The sequence below is a fragment of the Myotis yumanensis genome, unplaced genomic scaffold (assembly GCF_028538775.1).
Source record: "Myotis yumanensis isolate MYYU_CA2020_CCGP unplaced genomic scaffold, mMyoYum1.0.hap1 SCAF_3, whole genome shotgun sequence".
Classification (NCBI taxonomy): Eukaryota; Metazoa; Chordata; class Mammalia; order Chiroptera; family Vespertilionidae; genus Myotis; species Myotis yumanensis.
In genome coordinates, this window is record NW_027223754.1 from 141,536,166 (window position 1) to 141,563,900 (window position 27,735).

General features: G+C 45.4%; 1 non-coding gene and 1 pseudogene across 1 annotated transcript; one reads left to right on the plus strand and one right to left on the minus strand.

Annotated features, from left to right (window-relative positions):
* Positions 1–1,015: 1,015 nt before the first annotated feature.
* On the plus strand, positions 1,016–2,932 carry LOC139006346 (negative elongation factor B pseudogene; annotated as a pseudogene).
* Positions 2,933–8,455: 5,523 nt separating this feature from the next.
* Positions 8,456–8,583, minus strand: LOC139007890 (small nucleolar RNA SNORA38). The gene has a single exon (XR_011471023.1). It is a non-coding gene; the product is annotated as a small nucleolar RNA SNORA38 (small nucleolar RNA).
* Positions 8,584–27,735: the final 19,152 nt, after the last annotated feature.

A 27,735-nucleotide genomic window follows, 5' to 3' on the forward strand; every position in this document is an offset into this window, starting at 1 on the left:
GAGTCTATGATAACTGGAGTGGGAGGAGCAGGTTTCCCATCAAGTTCCTGTTGAGGTGCAGATCTTGAGGGCTAAAAGCTGCCGGAAGCCAATCCACTCTTGCTGCTTGACACTGTCGCTGCAGGAAGAAACATCTGCACAGCTTATGTTTCAAGGGACCTGGCATATATGGCATATGTTTGCTCCCCCTCTTAACCCTATGTGTTTTAAACAGGACCACCTGCCCGAGAAAGATTGTTTCCCCAGGTGAGGATTTTTCCCTGGAGTTAGGGAAGGAATAAAACCCTTAACTAAGTGCCAGGCGTGTAATTAATCACTTTAACTACAATCTCGCTTAAGCTACATAATCTTTATTTAGGATAATCTCCTTCAGTTACTTCCTTGTAGCTTAATAGAACAATAGAGTAACCGTGGAATGGAGATAAGAAACGCCCTAACCTTTGGAATAGAATTGATAGGATTAAAATCAACTGGTATAAATACAGATGTAACAAGACAATAAATACAGAACCTGGCTGGAGATCCTGGCTAGAGAACCCAACTACGCTGATCAACTGAACGCTGTCTCTGTGTCACTCCTTCTTCCCCGGCTCTGTCCACACCTTTGGGAACCGTTGGACCCCAATAGAAAGCCTTTTGACTCTTCCATTACATTTCTTTCTTCATTTGGCAAGACAAGTGGGTATTGCTTAGCTGGCAACAGGTCAGCATGTGTTTCCTTCACCCATTCGTCCACAAAAAAGGCTACTTTTAATCCAGGAAAAAGGTTCTCATACAATGTTGGATCAGCAAGGGATTCCGCGAAACGGCCACTGCCATTTCCGGCCGGGCTGGTTAGCCGGTGACCCGAGGTGCGGGTGGAAGGGGGTGGTTTGGGGGCAGGGACCTGCCGAGCTGGAGGGCGCCGGGGGAGAGCAGCTCAGGCTGCCCCCGCGGCCCTAGCGAGCGGGCTGCCGTGGGGGGGGGGGGGGGGGGGGGGGAGGGGCGGGGGGGGACGGCGAGCCGGCCTGGGACCGGGGCCTCGGCCCTGTTCGCTGGGCTGCAGGACCTGGGTGTGGCCAATGGCGAGGACCTGAAGGAGATGCTCACCAACTGCACAGAACCGCTCAAGGCCATCGAGCAGTTCCAGACAGAGAACGGCGTGCTGCTGCCCTCCCTGCAGTCGGCCCTGCCTTTCTTGGACCTGCACGGGACGCCGCGCCTGGAGTTCCACCAGTCCGTGTTCGAAGAGCTGCGGGAGAAGCTGCTGGAGCGTGTGTTGGCCATCGCCGCGGTGGGGAAGGCGGAGGAGAGGTACAAGAAGCTGGAAGGCCTGCTGGAGAAGAGCTTTTCGCTGGTGAAGATGCCGTCGCTGCGGCCGGTGGTGATGTGCGTCATGAAACACCTGCCCAGGGTCCCTGAGAAGAAGCTGAAGCTGATCATGGCCGACAAGGAGCTGTACCGGGCTTGCGCCGTGGAGGTGAAGCGGCAGATCTGGCAGGACAACCAGGCGCTCTTTGACGACGAGGTGGGCCCGCTGCTGAAGCAGTACATCTTGGAGAAGGAGCGCGCGCTCTTCAGCACGGAGCTCTCCGTCCTGCACAACTTCCTCAGTCCTTCCCCCTGGACGCGGCGCCAGGGCGAGGTGATGCAGAAGCTGACGCAGATGGTGGGGAAGAGCGTGAAGCTGTACAACATGGTGCTGCAGTTCCTGCGGACCCTCTTCCTGCGCAAGCGGAATGCGCACCACTGCATGCTGCGCGCCGAGCTGCTCATGTCCCTGCACGACCTGGACGCGGGCGACATCTGCTCGGTGGACCCGTGCCACAAGTTCACCTGGTGCCTGGACGCCTGCATCCGGGGGCGCTTCGTGGACAGCAAACGGGCGCGGGAGCTGCAGGGGTTTCTCAACGGAGTGAAGAAGGGTCAGGAGCAAGTCCTGGGGGACCTGTCCATGATCCTGTGTGACCCCTTCGCCATCAACACGCTGTCTCTGAGCACCCTCCGGCACCTGCAGGAGCTGGTCGGCCAGGAGACGCTGCCCAGGGACAGCCCTGATCTGCTGCTGCTGCTCAGGCTCCTGGCGCTGGGCCAAGGGGCCTGGGACATGATCAACAGCCAGGTCTTCAAGGAGCCCAGGATGGAGGTGGAGCTCATCACAAAGTTCCTGCCGACGCTCATGTCCTTCATGGTGGACGACTTCGCCTTCAACGTGGACCAGAAGCTCCCGGCGGAGGAGAGGGCCCCGGCCGCCTACCCGAGCGCTCTTCCCAAGAGCTTCACCAGGTTCCTGCAGGAGCAGCGCATGGCCTGCGAGGAGAGGCTCTACTACGTGCTGCACATCACCAAGCAGAGGAACAAGAATGCGCTCCTCCGCCTGCTGCCTGGGCTCGTGGAGACCTTCAGCGACCTGGCCTTCGGTGACATCTCCCTGCACCTGCTCACGGGGAACCTGGCACTGCTGGCCGAGGAGTTTGCCCTGGAGGACTTCTGCAGCAGCCTCTTCGACGGCTTCCTGCTCACCGCCTCCCCAAGGAAGGAGAACGTGCAGCGGCACGTGCTGCGGCTCCTCCTCCACCTGCACCACCGCCTGGCGCCCACGAGGTTGCAGGCCCTGCAGAAGGTGCTGGAACCCAGCGGCCAGAGCGGCGAAGCGGTAAAGGAGCTCTACTCCCACCAAGCCCCGGCCCTGGAGGTGCCCCACCCCAGCCGGCCTCTGACATGTCCCGGACGCTGGGGAGTGGACGGCCCTGGGAGGACACGGCCTGGTCGGCCAGAAGCCCTGGCCTGGGATCGTCGGGACCCGTGTCTCCTGGAGGCAGAGCGGTGCTCATGGGTGGGTGGTGGCTTAGCTGATTCCCAGGGTGGTCCTCTGGGCAAGTGCCTCCTCCACGCCTCAGTCCACCCTGACCTGACAGTTGTGTGCGTGAGCACGGACCATTCGGGGCTGTGAGCTCTGCCTCACGCGGGTGTGCACTGTGGGGCCTGCAGGCTCAGTGGGGAGAGCGTTGCTGGTCAGCCTGGCCCTCTGAGGACTCCTGCGTGTTTAACAGTGGACAGTACACTGTACTGGGACCCCAGGCAGAGGGTCCCCCTGCCCAGGCTGAGGAAAGCCCAGGCCCCACCTGATGCCTCAGTTTACCCTGGGAGAGGTGTGCTCCTTACTCAGGTGCACTCAGCAGGTGAGGGTCAGCGTCATCTGCCGCGACTAATGTGTAAATAAAAGCGTTTTGGTAAAAAAAAAAAAAAAAAAAAAGGTTGTGGGGCCCAGTGCTAGCCTGTGCTTATCTCTGTCATGGTTCTAGTCATATTGGATGGAAATAATAACTCTGATCCTCTTTCCTAATTAGATTGTGGACTCCTCAAGGACAGGAAGGTCTTACTCATTTTTTTAAAATATATTTTTTATTGATTTCAGAGAGGAAGGGAGAGGGAGAGAGAAAGAGAGAAACATCAGTGATGAGAATCATTGATTGGCCGCCTCCTACATGCCCTCTATTGGGGATGAGCCTGCAACCCAGGCATGTGCCCTTGACTGGAATTGAACTCAGGACCCTTTATTCTGCAAGACAGTGGTCGGCAAACTCATTAGTCAACAGAGCCAAATATCAATAGTACAACGACTGAAATTTCTTTTGAGAGCCAAATTTTTTAAACTTAAACTATATAGGTAGGTCCACTGAGGTACGTTTGCTGAGGTCGACCCCTTCCAACTCTCCCATCCACACTCGTCTTGTATACTTGTTTCGTCTATCTACTTTCGTTCATCTTCTCTATATGTCCAAACCATCTCAACATACCTTTCTCAATTCTCAACACTACATCTTCTTTCACTCCACAACGTTCCCTAAAAGTAACTTAATAAACTTTACTTAAACTAAGTTTACCTTAGTTAAACTATAGGTACATTGAATAAAACTTGATATCATACTGAATAATGATATTATTTATTGGTAAAATTAAATTCCTTACAATTTACCTTACAATATCCATAAAATTAAATCATGACAATGACTGACAAACACTAATGTGAACAATGGCCTTGCATCCCCTTGGAAAGTTTGGGTAAGTAGGTTTGTATGTTGTTGTTTTTAATTTTAGGCACGATTCCAGGTTCTCATCAATAAGACGACTTCTCAATTTACTCTTGATAAGGTTCATGCTTGAAAATGATTGTTCGCATAAATATGTAGACCCGAATAAGGAAAGAACAGCAAACGCTAGTTTTTTCAGTTGATTGTATGAGTCAGAAATACTATTCCAGGTGTTAAAAATCAACATATCTTCTCCAGGTCTTTCAAAGCAGACCACTTGTGCTGTGAACTAAGTTCACATTTGTTTTTCTCCAATATTTCTATATCAGCACAAAGACGTTCAAATTTTGAGCTCCACAGTTCTTTGTTTTTTAAATCCAGCAATTGCATTTCAAAGTTGCCAATGTCAATATTAAAGGGAGAAAAATTTAATTCTGTTACAGTAGCATTGAGAGGTTTTTAAACAAAGGCTAACGTCGCTTTGCTGTTTCTGAATTCCTGAAACCTGTTGAGAAAAGCTTCCCTCATATTTAAAAGTGTTGTTTTGAAATAGCAAAAGTCAATATCAGAATTATTCTCTTGGTGATGTTTCAACAGGCTTGGAAAGTGAATCAAAGTTTCTCTTTCAAAATCTTGAGCGAAAAAAGATAATTTGTTTTCGAATGAAATAACTTCTTCTAACGTCAAAAAAACTGTTTCCTTTCCCCTGTAGTTTACGATTAAGCTGATTTAGATGAAACGTAACGTCTACCATGAAGTAAAATTTTTGGATCTACTGATAGTTCGTTAGTTCTGGATAGTGAACACCCTTCTCAAAGAGAAATGCTTTAATTTCTGTTAATAAGGAAGCGAAATGTTTCAAAACTTTTCCTCTTGATAACCAACGTACCTTGTTATGCAGCAGGAGATCTGCGTACTCACTCTCCATTTCAACTAAAAATTCTTTAAATTGGCGATGATTAAGAGCTTTAGCTATAATGGAATTGATCATCTTAATCACCAATTCCATAACTTTGCAAATTTCTTCTGGAAATGTCTGGGCACAAAGCGCTTCTTGATGAATGATGCAATGGTAAGTTAGTATCTCGTGATTAATTTTTTCTTTCAAAATAGCAACAAACCCGTTTCTTATGTCGGTCATACTTTTCGACCCGTCTGTTGAAATTGAGACAATTTTATTGAGTGGAATATGATGTTTTTCAATGCACTCATTACAGCATTTGCTATATCCTCTCCATGTGTTTGACCTTTGAGTGGCAATAATCCTAAAAGTTCTTCTTTAGGACCTGTAGATGAAATAAATCGTACAAAAAGTGAAACTTGCACTGTATCATTTATGTCACAAGACTCGTCAACTGCTATTGATAAAGCTGAAACCAATTTAAGATCTTCGACTTGCTGGTTGGTTATATTCGAAGACATTTTGACTGTTCTGTTTTTCACTGTTTTAGCAGACAATGGTAACTCTTTAATTTTTTTTAGAATATCTGCTTTGTTCTTAAAATCCCAAAATAGCTCTTTGGATGCATTTATAAAACAACTTTTTATGTATTCGCCGTCTGTATATGGTTCTCCTCTCTTAGCAATCTCTTGACTAACCACAAAACTTGCAATATTAACATTGTTGGAAGATTGCATCCAGTAATTAAATACAGAACTTGATTTTTCTTGACTCTTCTACAGTTCCTCAACTGCTTTCTTCTTTGCATCACCGACAGGATATTTAGTACTAAATGACACTTATTTAGTTGTAAAGTGTCTCTCCAAATTTGATTTCTTGTTATGCGCCAATTTTTCCTGACAAGAGGTTGGAAGGCCATTTAAGTTTTGAAAAAATGTGAAAGTCTCGGTCCATTCAACTTTAAATTCACGGTTTTCGTCTTCCGTTTTTCTTTGCTTCTTCTTTGTAGCCATGTCAAACAGGGCACCTAAGAAAATGTTTCATTTTATAATAATAAAGCCACTAACACAAAATAATTACAATTCTTAAATTGATGACAAAAATACCTGTAGGATTTGCAGCTGGTTGGAAAAATACAGGTAACTTTATGCTTCGAGTAGGTACTTTTGTCACCCACGTGCGATTTGCGGATGCGCCTAGCACTAACCACTGCACAATGAGACTGCTGACTGACTGGCTCACTCAACTCGTGCATGAATCACACGCGCCTCCCCCCGCGCTGCGTATCCCACGGCCCTGCCTGCGCCGCATCTCCTGTCACCTGACCGACCGACACCCCCCACTTCTTCTAATGCCACTTCTTCAAAATAGACTCGCCCGGGCTGAAAACTGACTTCTGCGCATAGGCCACGAAGTTTCAATTGCACTGTAAGTGCGTGCCTGCACGTGGTATTTTGTGGAAGAGCCACACTCAAGGGGCCAAAGAACCGTATGTGGCTCGCGAGCCGCAGTTTGCCGACCATTGGTCTAGGATGGCCCCTGGGGTTTAAATACCAAAGTTGGCATTATACCCAGTAGTACAGTACTAGGTCCATTATTCCATCCATCGCTTTATGCATATATGTACTAAAGCAGGGGTCCTCAAACTATGGCCCGTGGGCCACATGCAAATACAAATATTGTATTTGTTCCCATTTTGTTTTTTTACTTCAAAATAAGATATGGCCAGAACCGGTTTGGCTCAGTGGATGGAGCGTCGGCCTGCGGACTGGGGGGTCCCGGGTTCGATTCCGGTCGGGGGCATGTGCCTGGGTTGCGGGCACATCCCCAGTGGGAGATGTGCGGGAGGCGGCTGATCGATGTTTCTCTCTCATCGATGTTTCTAACTCTCTATCTCTCTCCCTTCCTCTCTGTAAAAAATCAATAAAAACTATATTAAAAAAAAAAAAAAAAAACAAAACAAAATAAGATATGTGCAGTGTGCATAGGAATTTGTTCATAGTTTTTTTTAAAACTATAGTCCGGCCCTCCAACGGTCTGAGGGACAGTGAACTGGCCCCTTGTTTAAAAAGTTTGAGGACCCCTGTACTAAACACATGTAGGCTGTCATTTTGAAGTCCGTAAGTCCTCCAGTCTATGTAGTTGCTTATATATTTAACTAGAGGCCCAGTGCACAAAATTCATGCACAGGTAGGGTCCCTAGTGGCTGCCAGCTACCGGCTGCTGGCCGGGCCTTCCTTCATTCCACGCCGCCCCCTGGTTTATTCTGTCAGTGCATGTCATAATAAGTGATCAAACTTTCAGTTGGTCGATCTCCCGAGGGGACACTTTGCATATTAGGCTTTTATATATAGAGATGTTTAAATTAAACCAGCTGAGTCCCTATCCTACATTCTGTGGAGAGTTCAGTGCTTTCCCAAAATTTCTGGAAACCCAATTTGCTTCCATGGCTGTGCTCACTCTTTGCTCAGACTTCCTGGTTCCACTAAAGTCTCAATCCAGCTAACATCCACTTCTTATGGTTCTTCTCCCTCCCCTGCTCTCCCCTCCCCTCTCCCCCTGCCCTCCCATCCCCTTCCCTCCCCTCCTCTCCCTTCCTTTCCTCTCTTCTTCTCTTCTCTTCTCTTCTCTTCTCTTCTCTTCTCTTCTCTTCTCTTCTCTTCTCTTCTCTTCATGCACCATCACCTTACAAGGGGGAAACAGCACATATTTCTGATTTTTTTTCACCAACACATGTGAAGAAGTTCATATGTAGCAGACATTTAGTGAACTTTGAAACAATCAATAGTTTTACAATGCTGAGCAGTTTTACAGATAATTTAAAATAAAATATGCCTCTTCTTGAAACCTCTTAAAAAACAAATGAAATAAATGTGCTGAAAAGTTAGTAAAGTCTAAAACTAGATGATTACAATGGGTTAATTATACCATTTTCCTATTTTTAAGTTATAAAGTTTTCATAACAAGAGTTTTTGGGTTTCTTAAAACACATTAATCATGGGGACTAGAAATAGATTTTGCTGTCTGCATTAGTTAGGGTACTGGCAGGACAATCCCCCAAATACAGGAACTAACGATGAGGACACTTATTTCACTCTCACATAAGTCTTTTTTTAAAAAAAAAAATATTTTATTGATTTTTTACAGAGAGGAAGGGAGAGGAATAGAGAGTTAGAAACATCAATGAGAGAGAAACATCGATCAGCTGCCTCCTGCACACCTCCTACTGGGGATGTGCCTGAAACCAAGGTATGTGCCCTTGACAGGAATTGAACCTGGGACCCTTCAGTCTGCAGGCCAACGCTCTATCCACTGAGCCAAACCAGTTAGGGCTCACATAAGTCTTGAGGGGAGTAGTCGGATATGTGGGATGGCTCCACATGGTGGTGCAGAGGCCCAAGCTCCTTGCATTTGTTTCCCTGCCTCCCCCTGGGGCCTGGTCCTTGACTTCAGTCATAGCTGGGCTGCAGAGAAGGAGGTGCTACCATTCACAGAAAACAGAGTGGGAATGCGGGCGACCAGATTTTCTTCTTTTCTTTTTCTATGTGGGATGGTTGATCTTGAGCCTGCAGGAAGTCTTGAGCCTCCAAACTTCTCCAAGTCCACATTTCTTTGCCTCCAATTACGTCCAAAGACAGGGGAAACCACAGACATGCCTTTGTAGGAGGGTCAGGATTTCCTAAGTACAGACATTCCATACATCACTTTCACTCACATTCCATAGTCCCTGACCACACCTACGCACAGGGTGACTACAGCATGCAGCCTCTACTTGGAGGCCACATGCCCAGCCCAACACTATTTCTCTGGAAGGAGGGCAGACACCTAGCAGGCGCTACCACACTGTCTGCCCCTTCCACAGGATCCCTGGTCCCCTCCATGGGGTGGGGCTTCCATCTTCCCCGCTCTGTCTCTTATTCTCATGCTCCCAACCTCAATCTGATACCTGTTCATTATGAGCTGAATGTGTCCCTCCCCCAACTCATATGTTGAAGACCCAGATTCCTAGTACCTCTGAATGTGACTGTGCTTGAAGATAGGCTCTGTTTAAAAAGTTTTATTGAAGTGTAATTGATATACAAAAATCCACACCTATTTAATATATACAATTTGATGGGTTTGCATGAAACTATCACCACAATTAAGGGAATAAGCATATTGATCACCTCCAAAAGCTTCCTCCTGCCCCCGTCCTTTTGTGTGTGTGTGTGTGGGTGTCTGTGGTGAGAGCATGTAACTTGAGATCTACCTTCTTAACAAAGCTGTCAGTGCACATCAGAGTATTTTTAATTATAGGCACTATACTATATAGCAGATTTTTATAAGTTATTTATCTTTATAACTAAAAGTTTATATCCATTGGACAACTGCAAATTATTACCCTCCCCCAGCCCCTATAATGACCTCTCTACTCTATGAGTCCATTTTAGATACCTTATATAAGTGGAATCAAAATGAGATATCACCTCACACCTGTTGGGATAGCTATTATTAAAAAAAAAGACAACAAACAGCTGTTGTTAAGGATGTGGAGAAATTGAAACCCTTTCATATTGTTGATGGGAATGCAAACAGTGCAACTGTTATGGGAAACATAATGGAGGTTCCTCAAACAAATTAAAAATAGAACTGCCCTAGGATCCAGCAGTCCCACTTTTGGGTCTATATCCAAGAGAATTGGTATCAAGATCTCCTAGAGATATCTGCACCCCCATGTTCATTACAGCACTATTCATAACAGCAAAAATACAGAAAGAACCTATCTGAACGGATAAAGCAAAAGTGGTATTTATACACATGCACTGGAGCTATTCAGCCTTAAAAAGAAGGAAATCCTACAATATGCAACAGCCAAGTGCAGGTTCATCTGGATGAACCTGGAAGACATTGTGCTAAGTGAAATAAGCCAGTCACAGGAGAAGATAGAGTCTTTCAAGGGGTAATTAAGTTAAAATGAGGTCATTAAAGTGGGCCCTCGAGCAGATTAGGACACTGACACACATAAAGGAACAACCATGGGAAGGCAGAGGGAGAAGGTGGCAAACTACAAGCCAAAGAGAGAGGCCAACACCTTGCTCTTAGACTCCTTAGCGCCAGAACTGTGAGAAATACCTGTTGTGTAAGCCGTCCAGTCTGTGGTACTATGTTATGGCAGCCCTAGCCAGCTAACACACTACTCGTTTTCACGCAGAACAGTTTTATGCTCCGCTTCACTGCTCTGAACTCGTGAAAGCCTCCCTTGGTAAATCCTTACCAGGTAAGGCGCTCCTCGAACAATAGGCCATTCTCTCGGGATATCTGCCCTCCCAGCACAGAGCACCCACAGAAGCTGAGAAATCAGTCTTTTTGAATGAGAGCAAACTCTTCATCACATCAATCTCCTTAACTGGGAAGGGAGCAGCATAAGTCTATTCTTCCTCATGAGAACGATGCCACCTCTTCCGAAGCTGGAAGCAAGTACAGCCAGATTTTCCTTTGACGGAAACGCTCTCTTCCCGCTCCCACTATACGCACACGCGTGTGCACTCACCATCCCAACAGCAGTGACTCTGTCTGTGAGCAGGCCGCTGTGCCAAAGCTGCCTGCTCCGAGGGAAGGCCACCGGTCCAGCCCTCATGGGGCTCACATGCCAATGGCAACACAGTCAGGAAAAGAGTCCACAGACCAATAAAATCTAAAAATGAAAGAAACAGCCACAGGTTTCCCTCACTTTCCGAAAGCGGAGCATTCCTATGAAACCTTTCATAACCCAAAATGGCAAAAAGCGGAAAAGCAATTACTATTACATTTATATGAGATATTTTTACGTGTTCCAAGACCCAAACTATAACCTACCAAATCACCCCAAATATGCTTACGTATGTCCAGCTTAACACCCTCACGAGCTCTTCCTGATGCCCGGGGCTTTCCTGAGAGCTCGGGGCACATCTGGCTACCAGATGCACCACATTAGCAGAGGCAGAGCCCAGGTGCTCACAGACACAGCTCAGAGCACAGCGGCCTGATGCTGAGATGCAGAGTGTGGTTCCGGGAGGAGGTGAGCGGAGCCACCACAGCTCGTTGCAAAACAAAGGTTGAATGCTATTTTCCCCTCTCCCCCTTTTTCATAAAAGCAAAAATCTGCTTCGGATTTTTTTCCGTTAGCAAACGCAGGTATTAATGTAGGTCTTTTATAAAAGCAAAGTGGCAGAAAGCGAACTGCCAAACAGCCAGGGATGCCTGTCCTGGGACAGAGACGAGGGCCAGCGGGTTTAAACCACTTCAGAGCTCTCTGAGGAGACACTAGTAATCAAACGCCCCAGGATGACAAGGAACCACCATGCCTTGCGGGAGCCTGGGGTGAGAGCAGTAGTCCCGGAGCGGCTTTTCAGGAGGTCCATCCAGGGATATTCTTCTTGGTTAAAAGAAATGAGGCCCCATGTCCAGCCAGGTACTGGAAACAGAAGAGGATATGGAAATAGAGCTACCGGTCTAGTGGGAAGAGATTAAAAAAACAACTAGCCCCAGCCGGGTCCCGGGTTCAATTCTGGTCAAGGGCATGTACCTCGGTTGCAGGCTCACCCCTGGCCCTGGTCAGGTGCCTGCAGGAGGCAAACAATGGATGTGTCTCTCTAGCTCTCCCCCTCCCTTCCACTCTCTCTAGAAATCAATGGGAAAATATCCTCGGATGAAGATTAACAACAGAACAACTAAGTGAGTAAACACGTAATGCAGGAGATGGTAAATGCTATGAAGGGTAAGATAAAGCAGGACAGAAAAAAGTAAAGCGGGAGGAGAGGTTGCTTTTTTGTCCAAGGGGGAGAGAGAGGCTTTTTCTGATGAAATGAGATTGGAGGACTTCTTTCCTTTTTTTTAAGAGATTGGGAGATAGCTCAGAGAGACTAAGGGAGCTGTACAGGATCTCAGGGAGAACATTTAAAGGGCGGGGTAACAGCGAGGGCCCAGCCTGAGCAGACACTGTAGGCAGGTCAGAGGGGCAGGAGAGAGACAGGGGATGATGCCAGAGTGAGTTTGTGCCAAACGTGGTCCAGCGTTGGGATCTGATCCTCAGTGAGATGACGTGTCACTGGAGAGTTTTGAGCAGAAGAGGAGTGTGATCTGATTTATATTTTACAAGGATCATCGCAGCTGCTGTGTGGAAAACAGTGGGGTGGGGGTGGGGTGCGGGCAGGGGTAGAGGCTGGGAGAGCAAGTAGGAGGCTACTGCAGGAATCCGGGCAGAGGGTCTGGTGGACGGGTGTGTAGCTGTTGCGGAGGTGGTGAAAAGCTGCCAGCTTCCAGCCACCCTTTGATGGTAAAGCCTGAAGCCAGAAGGACTTGCCGAAGAGGATGTGTGTAGGATGTGAGAGCGAGAGAGGCATCTGTGATGACTTCAGGGTTTGGCCCCAGCAACTAAAAGAATGGAGCTGCCATCTGTAGGGCCGAATAGGGTTGTAGGTCTCCGTTCATTCCTCTCTGTGCAGTTCAGAGCTGCTCCGGCGAGGGGCCCTCATCTCTGCCAGCAACTACTACTGACAGGTGCCGGGCAGAAGAGCAGGGAGGGGACAATGTTTGTTGGGGGCTTAATGCTTACTAGTCACTCTATCGGGTGCTTTGTTAGGCACTATCTCATTTCTTCTCTACAAGAAAAACCCTACAAATTTCATTTTCATTTTATTATTAAAACAATTGGGGGGAGGCAAGAAAATTGAGACCAGTGGGCTAAAGAAGTGCTCCCCCAAGTCAAAAGTGGCAGAGCCTCTCCAAACTCAGGAAGCCTAGTTGCCTCTCAGGCGTATATGCATCCCACTGAGAAAATCCACGGGACAGGAAGCCTGAAAGGTGCTGGGAAAGACATAGGGGCCCAGGGACAACACTGCAGGTAATGAGGGTAAGTTCCAAGTAAACCAGAAAACTCTTTAACCAGTTCTTTTCAGGTTCATTATCTGGACCAAGCCGTGTGTGTGTGTGTGTGTGTGTGTGTGTGTGTGTGTGTGTGTTGCCTCCATTGCCACAGCCCAGCCCTACCCTCCCTGTCCCAAAATCATTCTGAGACATCCCCTAAGGGAGATAGGAAACTTTGCTATTAAGGCACTCCTCACTCTTCATCTCTAGGCTCTTCCTCTCTCCTGACATCTCTACCTAGTTGTAAATCCAGATATCAGGTCAAACGAATTTAAGTTTAGAACTTGTCCACTGTAAACTAGCTCCTCTTCCACTATTTCCCACTTCTATAATAGCAGTACAATATTTCCTGTCAGCTGGGCTTAATGCCTAAAAGTCCATCTTGTTTCACACCCATGCAGGTGGAAGATCTAACTCCTCAATGTCTTTCACAGCCTTTCCTACAATCCAAGGTCACTTCCACTCTGTCACGTCCTTCATGACCTGTCACCTGGATTCCAGCAACAGCCTCCTGTTTCCCATCCCATCTCAATCACTTTCTCCTTCCATCCATCCCGTATATTTCTGCCAGATTACGTTTTTCTAAAGCTCGGCTCTCATCATGCCACATTACTCCTTAAAAACTGTCAATGTTTTCCTGTTGCTGCCAAAATAAATACAAACCCTCAGGCTCGCATTCAAGTCCCACCCAATTTCCTTTCTCATCCCTGATCTTCCGTAGCATCTTCTATGAATAACTACCGTAAAGTGCTTCTATACACAGTTCCCTTTGGACTTTTCCATCTCTGTGCTTTTCTGACACCAGATGCCTTCCGCTCACCCCCCCGCCGCTGCTGCCGTTTGGAGTCCTGTGAGTCATGCAAAGGTTATCTCAAAATCCTAGCTCCTCCATAGAGGGATTTGTTGGGAAACTTTTCCTTGAGCCTCTTAACGCATACCTCTCTTGTCGCATTTATCAAGACATTTACAGCTGGCTGTTTCTTTTCTCCTGTAGTGGATATGAATTTTCAACTACAAATTCAGATGGTCAATAAATGCCAATTAAAAAAAAACAGTATTATATCTGATTCCACGTCCAAATACCTTCAGGATACTGGAGAAGTCAATCTTTCTTAGGGATGAATGAGAATTTAAGGAGCTTAAATGGTACCGCTGAGCCCAGACTGAGGATTATGAGCCTTTAGTTTCTAGCCCATCATTTGGTCTCATTATCCAGGCATTTTCGTTTCTTGAAAGGAGCCCACTGACTGGGATGTACCCTCTCTCCATGGTCCATTCTTCCCCCCTAAGCTCTGTCCTCCTGTTTATGGTGCTGTTGCAAGGAGGGACAGGCTCCAACGACCCTTGGATCCAGCTGAATTTTACTCCCTTTCCATTTGGGAGCCCTCTCACAGATGCTCTTTTTTCTCTGCCTTTTTTTTTTTTTTAACTAAATATCTAATATATATATATATATATATATATATATATATATATATTTTAAAAAAGTTATAAAGCTTTCACACAAAAAAATAGGAGAAATTGTCTTCCTCTTATTTTGCTTTCTACTCTAAAACACAAACCTCCCTGAGGCAAAAGAGTCAGTGGGCCCAGCCTTCTTCTTAGTCTGGTGCAGGCTGAGAAATCAGAGAACAAGTGACAGGTTCTTTTCTCAATAAGGAATCCTGACCTACTTGTGCAAGTTATCTGCTGACAGCAATGGCCTTATTCAGTTTCTATCCTTTGCTGCCAGTGCACATTGCAAAGGTATCTGGTTTAATAAGTGGGCAGGACTCAGGAGGATTCGAGCAGGGAGTATACATTTGTGTTATTTTGTTTTTCCTCTGTCACTAACGTCAGATGTCCTGTTGCTTTTTCCTTCTCTGCCCTGAGACAGTATCTCAGGCAGACAACTTGGCTTTACCTGTCCAAGCATTAGAACACTCTTATTTCCAGTAATTGGGAAATGTGACCAGTCAGGCCAGACTTTTGCTCTCTCCTCCAGTTCAAACCTTCTTCCCTTTCCCTAGCTCATGTCTAACCTATGCTCAGACCCTGGATTCAGGAAGGGGACTGTGGTCTGTGTGACTCCACATCCTCTCTTGTCCTCCAGGACTCTATTGACTGTGGGAGAAAGGGGTGGAGGGGAGGAAGGATGGTAGGAAAAGGGGCAAATTGTGATTATTAAACCAACTGTTAGAACATCTCTCTTGACCATCGAATGCCTTCTCTCTCTTTGAAAAAGCTCAAAGGCTGGCTTGTTTTCCTCATGAGGAACATTTGTAGGTACTTTGAAGGACTTCTCCATGACCACATCCAGACTTCTACTCTGTCTAATGCACTCTTTGACTAATCCCCACACAGTTCTTTCTCTTGTGCCAGCTTCTTTCCCTGGTGTCCACTTGACCCCCTGAATACATAGTACAGGCTTACCTCCCTCACTCCCCATCCCCACTGAAACCTAGAAGATCAGGCCAGCGGGGGCCGTAGAGGGCAGCATCTGTCTTCATGTCCACACTCAAACTCTTGTGGTCACATGTAGATTCCTGGCTCTGGCAGGAGAACTGCCACACCTCAGTGAGCACCTAGGTGGGGACTAGGTGAGCTGTCCCTTCCCTCTACTGACACCACACCCCCAGCTCTGAGAGGTTCTCTGGCTGCTTCCTTCACTTGGCTTGGGATACAGGGGCATTCCAGAGCCCATTCTCCTAACGGAGAACCCTCTTCAAAGAAAGCCTCTTTTCTCCCCCAAATATCTATCCTTCCTTAGACAAGCTGAAGGCAGGTAAAAGGCTGAGGGTCACACGATCACATTTGGCCACTCTTAGCAAGTCCTAAGTTGGCATGTCCAACACCTCTCTCTTTAGAACTTGTACTCCTTAGCTGTTGTTCTCAGCTTTCAATTTCAACTGAAATTCGGAGTAAGCAGGAAAAAGCTGATGAATTACGTAACCTTCAAACACATTCATTTTGGGGGACATATACATGCAAAATAACAATTTAGGAAAATGACTTTTGACTAAAAAAGAAAGGTAAAAAGAAAATGGACTTCATTCTTGTAAACATATTCGAGCACCAGTTGGACTGGTTGTCTGTCTCCCATCTCTTAGGATTGGAAAAGGGCTGTTTATATGTTCTGCAGCTTCTTGAGTAGCCTTTTACTTATGACCAGTTATGGTAGATATTTCCTTGGCCACTTTAATTTATTACATGGCAAATGTTGGCAGAAGTAATTACATTTCAACTGTTTGGGGAAAGTATTTTTAAAATGTTTTTTATAAGTTGCCGTGCATGTGCAAAAATTCAACCTCATACTCTTACATGTCAGTCAACTGCTTTCTTCCTTCCTGAGTCCAGATAAAGGACTATCACATTCCCCTATTTCCTACCACTTCACGGAAAAACAAAACAACACAATAGTTACATGGTGTTCTAGCAGAACTATTTGTATGAGAGAAAATAGCTTTTGGACTCACACAGGGCCTTCCTTGCCATCTAAGCAGCTCCTGGGCTTGGGGAGCTCCATAAAAGGTGAGGGTCAGGATCTCAGGTTGCATGAATGAGTAGAGAATTGTGGGTGGGACACAAAGGCGGGCTCTGCAGGGGCCTGGAATTTGACCTCGTGACCCAGAGGAAGTGCTAGTGTTTGCATTTGTAACATGTTTTTCTTTTAATCATTAAAAAAGAATTCTGACTTTATCTGTGTTTCACAGTGTGGCTCATAGGCCATCTGTACCAGAATCAGCTTCAGAGCATGTTTAAATGCAGGTGCCTGGGCCCCAGGTAAGTCTACAAATCAGAACCAAGCAATCGGAATCCTGGAATCTACACTTTCAATGAGCCACCCACTTCTCAAGTTTGAGAATCCTCGTAGGCTATGCTCTCCATGTTGGCACAGACACTCTGGAGAGGTTATCCGGCTCAGGCAATTCATCTTCTTGGAGCAAAACCACCAAAGCCCCCAATTCAATTTCCTGTTCATCCTGACAAACTGGTTTCACCAAATAATGTCATGTTTTGTCCCCCACTAGTTGCTGAATTCTTTCTTTTTTTAAAATCATTTTAAAATTAAAGGTGACATACAAACTATATATTAGTTTCAGGTGTACAACCTAATGGCTAGATGTTATATAACTTATCAAGTGATCATCCCAGTAAATCTCCTACCCATCTGACACCATACATAGTTAAGAATATTATTGACTAGAGGCCTGATACATGAAATTCGTGCACTTGGGCGGGGGGGGAAGGGGGGGTCCCTCAGCCCAGATTGCAAGAGGGCACAGACCAGGCCGAGGTACCCCACCGGTGCACGATCAGGGCTGGGGAGGGACACAGGAGGTTGGCCAGCTGGGGAGGGCTCCAGGGCATGTCTGGCCTATCTCACTCAGTCTCGATCTGCCGGACACCAGCAGCAAGCTAACCTACCAGTCAGAGTGTCTGCCCCCAGGTGGTCAGTGCATGTCATAGCGAGCGGTTGAGCTGCCTTAGCATATCATTAGCATACAGTATTATGCTTTGATTGGTTGAACTGATGACCAGACGACCGGACACTTAGCATATTAGGCTTTTATTATATAGGATTATATTCCCTATGCTGTACTTTATATACCTGTGACTCTTCTGTAACTACCAATTTGTATTCCTTAATCCCTTCACCTTTTTCACCCGTCCCCCCAAGCCCCTCCCATCTGGCAACCGTCAAAATGTTCTCTGTATCTATGAGTCTGTTTCTCTTCTGCTTATTTGCTTATTTTGTTTTTTAGATTCAATCATTGATAGATTTGTATTTTTTTAATGTAGTTTTATTGATTTCAAAGAGGGAGAGAGAGATAGAAACATCAATAATGAGAGAGTATCTTTGATCAGTTGCCTCCTGCATGCCCCACACTGGTAATCAAGCCCACAAACTGGGCCTGTGCCCTGACTGGGAATCAAACCATAACCTCCTGGTTCATAGGTTGATGCTCAACCACTGAGCCACACTGGCTGAGCAGATATATATTTATTGCCATTTTATTGTTCAGATTTTTCTTCTTCTTCTTCTTCTTCTTCTTCTTCTTCTTCTTCTTCTTCTTCTCCTCCTCCTCCTCCTCCTCCTCCTCCTCCTCCTCCTCCTCCTCTTCCTCCTCCTTCTCCTCTTCCTCTTTCTTATTCTTCCTCTTCTTTTTCTTCTTCTTAAAGAAGAGCCTTGCCCTAGCCAGTTTGGCTCAGTGGATAGAGCATTGGCCTGCAGACCTAAGGGTCCCAGGTTCCATTCAAGGGCATGAACCTTGGTTGCAGGCTCCTCCCTGGCTCATGCAGGAGGCAACGAATTGATGTGTTTCTCTCACATTGATATTTCTCTGTCTTTTCCTCTCCCACTCTCTCTAAAAATCAATGGAAAAATACCCTCAGGTGAGGATTTAAGAAAAACAAAAAAGAGCCTTTAAGATTTCATGTAATACTGGTTCGGTGGTGATGAACTCAAGCTTTTACTTGTCTGGACGTTCTTTATCTGACCTTCAATTATAAATGATATCTTTGCTGGGAAGAGTAATCTTGGTTGTAGGTCCTTGATTTTTATCATGTTGAATATTTCTTGCCAATCCCTTCTGGCCTGCAAAGTTTCTGTTGAAAAATCAGCTGAAAGTCTAATGGAAGCTCCCTTAGAGAGAACTAACTGCTTTTCTCTTGCTGCTTTTAAGATTCTCTCTTTGTCTTTAACCTTCGGCATTTTAATTATGTTGTGTCTTTGTGTGGGCCTCTTTGGGTTCATCTTGTTTGGGATTCTCTGCATTTCCTGGGAAGTTTTCTGTCGTATTTTCAAATAGGTTTTCAATTTTTTGCTTTCTCTCTTCTCCTTCTGGTACCCTCATGATGCAAATGTTGATGTGCTTGAAATTGTCTCAGAGGCTCCTTACACTATCCTCATTTTGGGGAGTTCTTTTGTTTTTTCTGTTCTGATTGGGTGTTTTTATGCTTCCTTATATTCTAAATCACTGATTTGACTCTCAGCTTCATCTATTCTACAGTTGATTCCTGTAAATTATTCTTCATTTCAGTTAGTGTATCCTTCATTTCTGACTGGTTCTTTTTTATGGTTTCCATGTCCTTTTTATGCTGTTTAAGTTCTCACTAAGTTCATCTACTCTTCTCCTAAGTTCATCCTTAAATCCAGAATTTTGAACTATGTATCTAATAGATTGTTTGCCTCCATTTTATTTATTTATTTATTTAATCCTCACGTGAAGATATTTTTCCATTAATTTTTAGAGAGAGTGGAAGGGAGGGGGAGAGACAGAGAGAGAGAGAGAGAGAGAGACAGAAACATTGATATGAAAGAGACACATGGATCTCTCACATACACCTGATTGGGGCTGAGGCTTAAACCTGCAACTGAGGTAAGTGCCTTTTACTGGAATTGAACCTGGGACTCTTCAGTCCGTGGCTTGATGCTGTATCCGCTGAGTCAAACTGTCTAGGACTTGTTCCCATTTTTTTTTTTTTTTTAGTTCTTTTTCTGAAGTTTTGTTCTGTTGTTTCATTTAGGACATGTTTTTCTGTACCCCACCTGGATACCCCATCTGGACCTGGATATCCCACCTGTACCTCTTAGAGCCAAGGTTAAATACCTTGTGGTTTCCTTAAAACCCCTCTCCCCAGCTGCCAAGGTTAAATGCACAACTGTAAAAGCTTGCCTGGCCTAATACAAACAAATCTTTAGAAACCACTAAGGTAGAAGGCCCTGCCCACACATCCAAATCCAAGCCCCAAAGCCACAGGTCATGGAATCCCCCAAATCCTCTCCTTCTCAACCAAAATCCCACTGTTTTAATATTTCAACACTCCCAGCCAAGGACCAAACACTGGAATCTCTGAAGGGTCAGGTCTCTTCTCATCTGAGTTATTAATCAATTGAGGGAACAAAACAAAGGGTGGCAAATGAAGACCAAAACATCATCAATATCCTATCTAATAATAGACAAACATGGTAATTGACCGTACCTTCGCTTCGCCTCCCATTGGCGAATCAGCGAGATATGCAAATTAACCACCAACAAAGATGGCGGCTAATTTGCATACTGCAGGCAGGGAGGGACAGAGCAGCCGCCAGTGCCAGAGCCTCCATCCAGGCCCCCGTGTGCGACCCCAGAAGCCGCCTAGAAGCCGGTGATGAGGGGAGATGGGGGTCCCCTGCCCAGGCCTGACACCTCTGGTGGAGGCATCAGGCCTGGGCAAGGGGCCAATCCGGCGATCGGAGCGTGATGGGGGTCGATGCCTCTGGCTGACCCATCAGGCTTGGGCAGGGGGTGGAGCCAGCAATCAGAGGGGTCTGGGGGTCCCCTGCCCAGGTCTGAAGCCTGGGCCAGAGGCATCAGGCCTGGGCCGGGGGTCCAAGCCGGCGATTGGTGTGAACTTCAGAGGAAACACCTTTTCTGACCACTCATTGGCTAAGCTCCCTGTATGCCACTGGTAATATTCTTAGTAACTTGGGTAATAAGAATGGTGAAAAAAATGAAGGTCTGCTGCTGGAGGCCTAAGAAATGACACATCCTGCCCTAGCTGGTTTGGCTCAGTGGATAATGCCTTGGCCTGCTCATGGCAGGGTCTGGGTTCAATTCTGACCAAGGGCATGTACTTAGGTTGCAGGCTCCTCCCTGGCCGGGGCCCAGGTCAGGGCTCATGCAGGAGGCAACCAATCAAAGTGTTCCTCTCACTTTGATGTTTCTCTCTGTCTTTCCCTTTCTCTTCCACAGTCTCTAAAAATCGATGGAAACATATCCTCAGGTGAGGATAAAAAAACAATAAAGAAATTATTATTATATGAAAGACACTTCTTGAAAATGCCTAAAGAAAGTTGTCATTTTTTCATGGTGAAGGGACTGGAATCCGTGTTGATGAAAAAACCTTGCTGGCTGTGGTGACTGGCAGTGGCTGCAGCAGCAGGGTGATGGGGCTGGTGCCTTCCCCTGATCAGCCCGGTCACCTCCCACAAAGGGAGGCCAGACTGCGGCTTAGGCCCGCAGGGAGCAGGGAGTGGGCCTAAGCTGTCACTAGGACATCCCCTGAGGGCTCCCAGTATGTGAGAGGGGGCAGGCTGGGCTGAGGACACTCCACCCCACCCCCAGTGCACGAATTTCATGCACTGGGCCCCTAGTTAATAATAATAAATATAAATAAATTCTGAGGTTGAAATAGAGACCATGACTAAATTAAGCAGATGGCCAAGTTCTAATAAAGCAGAATACCTGCTCCCTCCTAAGGGCAGAATGGATGGGGTTGAGTGGAACATGGGGTTTGTTTTTCCCAAGATTACCAATCAAGTTAATGACTGCACAACCCCCTCCCGCCCCGCCTCCCCCAATGGCTGAGTACAAGGCCACAGGGAAAGAGGCTAGGAGAAGAACTAATAGGACACCATTTATTTGGAAGGAAACATAAAATGGAAGAATCATTCTCTTGCCAAATTATTTTATGAACCAAATTGTTAATGCAAGTCCATAATCCTATATCTATATGATTCCAAAGTCAAAAAAGCTCTGAAACAAAACATTTTCTTACACATTTGTGGAAAACTCATGTGGTGGCAAAATCTGACCAGACTTGATACAAGGTTATCTATGGTCTTTGTTGATTATTGATGTTTTCATGCCAAAACATCAATGTGTGTAATTATGGGGTGCTTCCCCAGATCCCACTGAGTGTGTTTTTTAATTTATTGATTTTTTTAAACTTTTTTTTTCAGAGAGGAAGGGAGAGGGATAGAGAGATAGAAACATCAATGATGAGAATCATTGATCGGCTGCCTCTTGCATGCCCCACACTGGGTATTGAGCCCACCACCCAGGCACGTGCCCTGACCAGGAATCGAACTGTGACCTCCTGGTTCATAGATCAATGCTCAACCACTTAGCCACACCAGCCAGGCCTAATTTATTGATTTTATGAGAGAGAGAGAGAGAGAGAGAAAGAGAGAGAGAGGAAAGGAGAGAGAGAGAGACATCGATTTGTTGTTCCACTTATTTATGCATTCATTGATTGATTCTTGTATGTGCCCTGACCAGGAATCAAACCTGCAAACTTGGTGTATTGGGACATCACTCTAACAAAATGAGCTACTCATTCAGGGCTGGGTGTGTTATTAAAAACACAGTACATGTCCCATGTTACCTTTATAAAAAACCAGACAATTCTAAATGATTCGAATTATGAAACATACTAGACATCGAAGTTTTTTTTTAAAAAAATATATTTTATTGATTTTTTTACAGAGAGGAAGGTAGAGGGAGAGGGATAGCGAGTTAGAAACATCGATGAGAGAGAAACATCGATTCAGCTGCCTCCTGCACGCCCCCTACTGGGAATGTGCCCAAAACCCAGATACATGCCCTTGACCGGAATCGAACCTGGGACCCTTGAGTCCGCAGGCCGACGCTCTATCTGCTGAGCCAAACCAGCTAGGGCAAAAGTTTTTGATGAGGAATTGTGTTCAGTGTGGAGATAATAAGTTGGTTGAAGATAAATTAGTCAGCATCTTGGGAATGTGAGGAAAGCAAGTGTAGAAGAGGAAAAAATATCTTTATTCTGCATCCTTCTAAGTTCTTGGTTAGGTCCCCTATAACAAAAGGCAGGCTAATAAAAGAAAAGCTTATCAATTTATTTAACTAATTTTTACATGACATGGAAACCTTCATAAGGAAATGAAAACCCAAATAAGTAGTCAAAGCTGAGTTTTTTTATGCTAGGTTTAATGAAGAGTGGAGAGTTTTGGGAAAATGTGATAGGATGAAAAAAGTATGAGTTAAGTCTAGTAATCTTGGGGAAACAGCAAAGTCTGTTTTCTGCTTTTCTCCAGGTTTAGGGAGAACATTTCTCACATAAGGTTTTCTGTCTTGCTTCTGGGGAAAGTCAGGAAAGTTTTTCCTGCACATAACGCTTCTCAAGTTCCTTCAGCTAAAGATATTCTATCTGTTGGCCCTGGCTGGGTAGTTCAGTTGCTTTGAGTGTCATACTGTACGCCAAAAGGGACAGGTTCGATTCCCGGTCAGGGAGAGTCCAGGGAGACAATGGATAGATGTTTCTCTCTCACATCAATGTTTCTCTCTCTCCACCTTCCTTCTTCTCTCTCTAAAAAATCAATAAAATCATTTCCTCAGGTGAGGGTTAAAAAGCAAACAAATAAAAGAATCAACCAATGAATGCATAAATATGTGGAACAACAAATTGATCTCTCTCTCAAATCAAATTTTTAAAAAAATTTCTATGTCAAGATGGCATATTTTGGGGAAGCATATTCTGAACACTGTCACAAGGGAGGGAATTTGTTTAGGGTCCTTACTTGGGTTGTGAAAATAAAGGTGAGAGTTTATAGTAATTAGAATATCCTTGATAATTTATTTTTTTGGACAATTACATATATAAAAGAAGGACACCTAAGTAAGAGAGAATCATTCCATCAGGAAAGGTAGATGCCAATGCAGAAATGCTGCTGGCACAGTGCCTGGAGTCATAGCGGTGGGGTGGGGGCATTGCCAGTCACCTGGAGTGAGCTGGAGGCCCAGGAAGATCATCCCACTTTTCTATAGAAGGGCCCAAGTAAATATGTCTCTCTTCTTTGCATCCGGTTCTTGAGTAGGGGCAGCTGGGGATTGAGAAAATGAAAGAAAGAGACAGACACAGAGATGGAAGAAAAAAGCTGGGGCCGGGTGGGACCACTGTCCTCTGACCAGGACAGGGACAGAGACAGAGACCCAGAGCCAATACAGCGTGTTTATTTTATACAGCAAAAAAAGAGTAAGTTTTACTAAAAGTCAAGACAAAGGAGATTATGTGCATTCTTGGGTGGGCCCCAGTTGTATTCATTCCTGGTACTTGGCTGGATCTAAATAACAAAACCTACTCCCTGGCACCTGGGCTGAAGGTCGAGCTGACAACACTCCTGCCTTTTGGCAAAACGTGTTTCCAGGACATGGCCTTGCCAACAACGCCACTGGCTTCAGCTTACAATAATTAAAGAAATGCCCATGTGCCTTCCCAGGCACTCTCTACAGGCCCAGACTGAGGTGTGCAGATTACAAGTCTATGCCAAGAAGGATTTGAATTCTTTTTTTCCTGGTTGATGAGGAATTGAAAATTTCCTGATTCAATGCTGATGACATAGTTCCATATAAATAGCCCAAACCATCTGGACACAATCAGGCCCTTCCTGAACCTGCCCTCTTGGAACATGGACAATATACAATGAGTCTTCTAACAGCCAACTCTGCCTTAGTGTGCAAAAGCATATGAAATTATTCCACTAGCAATGGAAAGACACAGGTACATCCCAAGAGAATATTTTTTTCTGAAGAGAATCTCTGATTGTTACCCATTTCTGATATTGGAGCCATGGAAATATATCTGCCATAGATTTGCAGAATTTTTGTTAGTAGATAGAAGTCATTTGTTTTCACCTCTCAATCAGTGAAGGGTTTTCAAGCTAGAGGATGTCAATAACCACTAAATAATAATGAGGTGATGATACCTCATCTTTATGGAGCACCTACTCTATGCACAACACTAAGTGCCTTGCAAGGGTGATCTCATTAAATAATGTGAATAGCCACCATTTCTTGAGCACCTTCTCTATGCCAGGCACTTAATTTACACACATTTAATCCTCACATCATATCAGCAAGCTGAGTAGTATTCTCACTTGCCATTTCGTTAAGAAAGAAACTGAGGCAAGTGAGTTAAGAAATTTATCTGTAAGACAACAGAGTGACTAAGTGGATGAGTCAGGGTTGAGATTCAAATGTTTAACCCCAAGGATGGCCTAGGCACCATGCCGGGGTCCAACCCCAGCAGTCCAGGGGTTCCCAAAGGTGTGGAAGGTGTCGGCGAAGAATGAAGGACACGGAGACAGCGTTCAGGTCATCAGCATAGTTGGGTTCTTTTTTATTGTCCTATTACCACTGTATTTATACTCCTTGATTCTATAAGCATGCCTCTAAATCAGTGATTCCCAAAGTGGGCGCTACCGCCCCCTGGTGGGCGCTGCAGCGATCCAGGGGGGCGGTGATGGCCACAGGTGCATTTGTTTTAACTTTTTTTATATTACCTTTCTATTCTGAGTTCAATAAATAGTTTCATAATTTCAAACTTCAATGTTTCTAATTTACACCTTTCTTTACTATATTTTACGAAAAAGGTAGAAACATTAATACATATTTCTTTCTGTTTAATTGCTATTAAAATTAAAAAAAATTAATTTCCAGGGGGCGCTGAGTAATATTTTTTCTGGAAAGGGGGCAGTAGGCCAAATAAGTTTGGGAACCACTGCTCTAAATCATGGTATGTTTTGGGTCCTCCCTTGACCTACAGCTCCTTGTTTTATGTTTATAGTTTCTTACCTGACCTTTGCTAAAAATCTTATCTCTATCTAGTTCTGTTGATTTTAATCCTATCCATTCTATTCCAAAGGTTATGGCTAGTTTGTTATCTCCATTCCAAGGTCACTACTCTACTGCTCTACTGTTAAGCTACAAGGAAGTAACTGAAGGAGATTATCCTATTCTGTGGCTCAAGTAAAGGTTATGTCCTTTTAACCTTGCTGGTGGTCTTCCTTGGAACTGCCCTGCGTCAGTGGGTTCTCATAGGCTTTGGTACTTTCTCTGGTGGGTAGAACCTTGGGGATGTGGGCCTAGCAAGTTCCAAATTTATTACCAACAGTCTTAGTCTAAGTTCTTCATAAGTAGTACATGGTATTTCTGTAACACTAGGGGGTTTTACTGATTTATTCCCTTCCTTAGTCCCGTTAATCCCTAACTCCAGGGAAACATCTCCACCTGGGGAAACAACCTTTCTCGGGGAGGTGGCCCTGTTTAGAACACATAGCACTAAGAAGGGGAGCAAACATATTAAGAACAGTATGCCATATATGCCAGGTCCCTTGAAACATATGCTGTGTGGATAAGATTTTTAGCAAAGGTCAGGTAAGAAACTATAAACATAAAACAAGGAGCTGTAGGTCAAGGGAGGACCCAAAACATACCATGATTTAAAGCAGTGGTTCCCAAACTTATTTGGCCTACTGCCCCTTTCCAGAAAAAATATTACTCAGCGCCCCCTGGAAATTAATTTTTTTTAATTTTAATAGCAATTAAACAGAAAGATATATGTATTAATGTTTCTTCCCTGCAGCGACTGTGTCAGGCAGCAAGGATGGACAGGCTTTCGACAGCACCAGCCAATCAGACTGTCGCGAGCAAGGGAATGTCCCTGAAGAGTAGCTCGCACATGTTTGTGTCTTTCCACAATGCCAGTAAGCCAATAAAGTCACATGCAAGTTATACACAGAACGGGGGAGCTATTGGTTCTATCTCTCTGGAGAACCCTGACTAGTCCAGAGGGTAATGCCTTAGGAGGCTGTTGTGAGATTAAATCTATGTTTGGGACTTATACACATAGTAGATGCTCAATAATTGTTAGCTTTTTTTTTAAAGCCCTCTGATTTACACTCCTGATATTAGCAAACATAATTCTCACAATAGTCCAAATAAAATAATCTGAGATGAACTCTACTTACTCTTCCAAGCATAATTCTTTAGTTCACTCTCAAGGTGATCTGGTCAAACCCAGCATCTTGCCGTGGGACTAAAACCTTTGCATATTCCTGGCTTCAATTTATCTCCTCTCAGAATAGAATCTCACACTGCAACTACCACCCCAACTGAACTGAATTAAGTATTTCTATTTTCTTGCTTCCATTGCTTAAATGTATATACCTACTCTGTGGCAGTTGCATTTAATTTGTAATTGTTCATTTGCATGTCTATCTTTCCACAGCATTGTTTCTTTAGGAAGAGGACCAGATCTTTTCTTCTTAGCACCCCTCAGAGCCCAGCATAATTCTCCACATATTATAGATGCTCAGAAACTAAGCAGAACGAATAAGAGAATGAATGAACAGTTTGAGTCTCTAGTTCTGCAACATTGATTCCGGCTACCTAGACTGACTTCTTTCTCTGTTCCACCTTTTCCCACCCTCCAGACCTCAGGACACCACACAGGTTCTCACTGTCGGGACAGACAGACACACTCCAAAAGCAAACCACATGACACACACAGCACAGAGGCTTGAGAGCATGTTCCTCTGAAATGAAGTGGGTCTCAACTGAGTTCTGAGAGAGAGAGAGAGACTGGAAAGAAATTTTCAATTCCAGGTTTGGTTTCACAGGCAGCAAGAACTTTAAAAAACTGCTTCCAGAACAGAAGGCCCTGTTTTCTAGTGCATCACAGGAAAGGAACTTTGATTTAAAAATAAGATAGTAGCAGAGCCCAGAGAGTTGGAGAGCCTTTCACTTATTCTGTTTTGGGAGACTGGCTAAAATGAAGGAATGATGCTGAGTGGATGTGCTGATAAGAAGTCTCATCCCATCATTGTTTATATTATTTTAACTTGAGGGTCTGAGATCCTTTAAAGAATCGAATGAAAGGAAGAGGCTATCTTGCTAGAAAATACGTTTATAGGCTTTGGCCTGGCTGGCACATGTTTCCGTCGGCCTTGCACGCTTTTGAAGAAGTACACTTGCCTGGCCGAGCGATTTTCAAGTTCCCGTGGCGCCTTTCAAGAGCATTTCTAACCACCACACCCCCGGCCACCAGCACTCACTGAACAGACCAGGGCTGGGGACTTGGCCTCTGACCAGGCAGGACGGGGTAGCACCGCCCCCGAGGCGGTGACCCCACCCCGGGGCCTCCCCTTCCGGTCTCCACAGCCCCAGGATCCGGCTGAGCGCCTCAAGCAGCCTGGCCTGCGGGGTCGGGCTTTGCCTGTCACCCGGGGGGAGGGGGGGGGACGGGGTAGCCCCGCCCACGAGGGCGGGTCTCCAGGACGGAGCTTCCGGTTCCCACCTGTTCCTTCCCAGGTAATGGAGGCGCGCGCCCTTCTGGCGGAGTTGGTGCGCGCTGGCCGTGCGCGCCCGCTTTTCACCG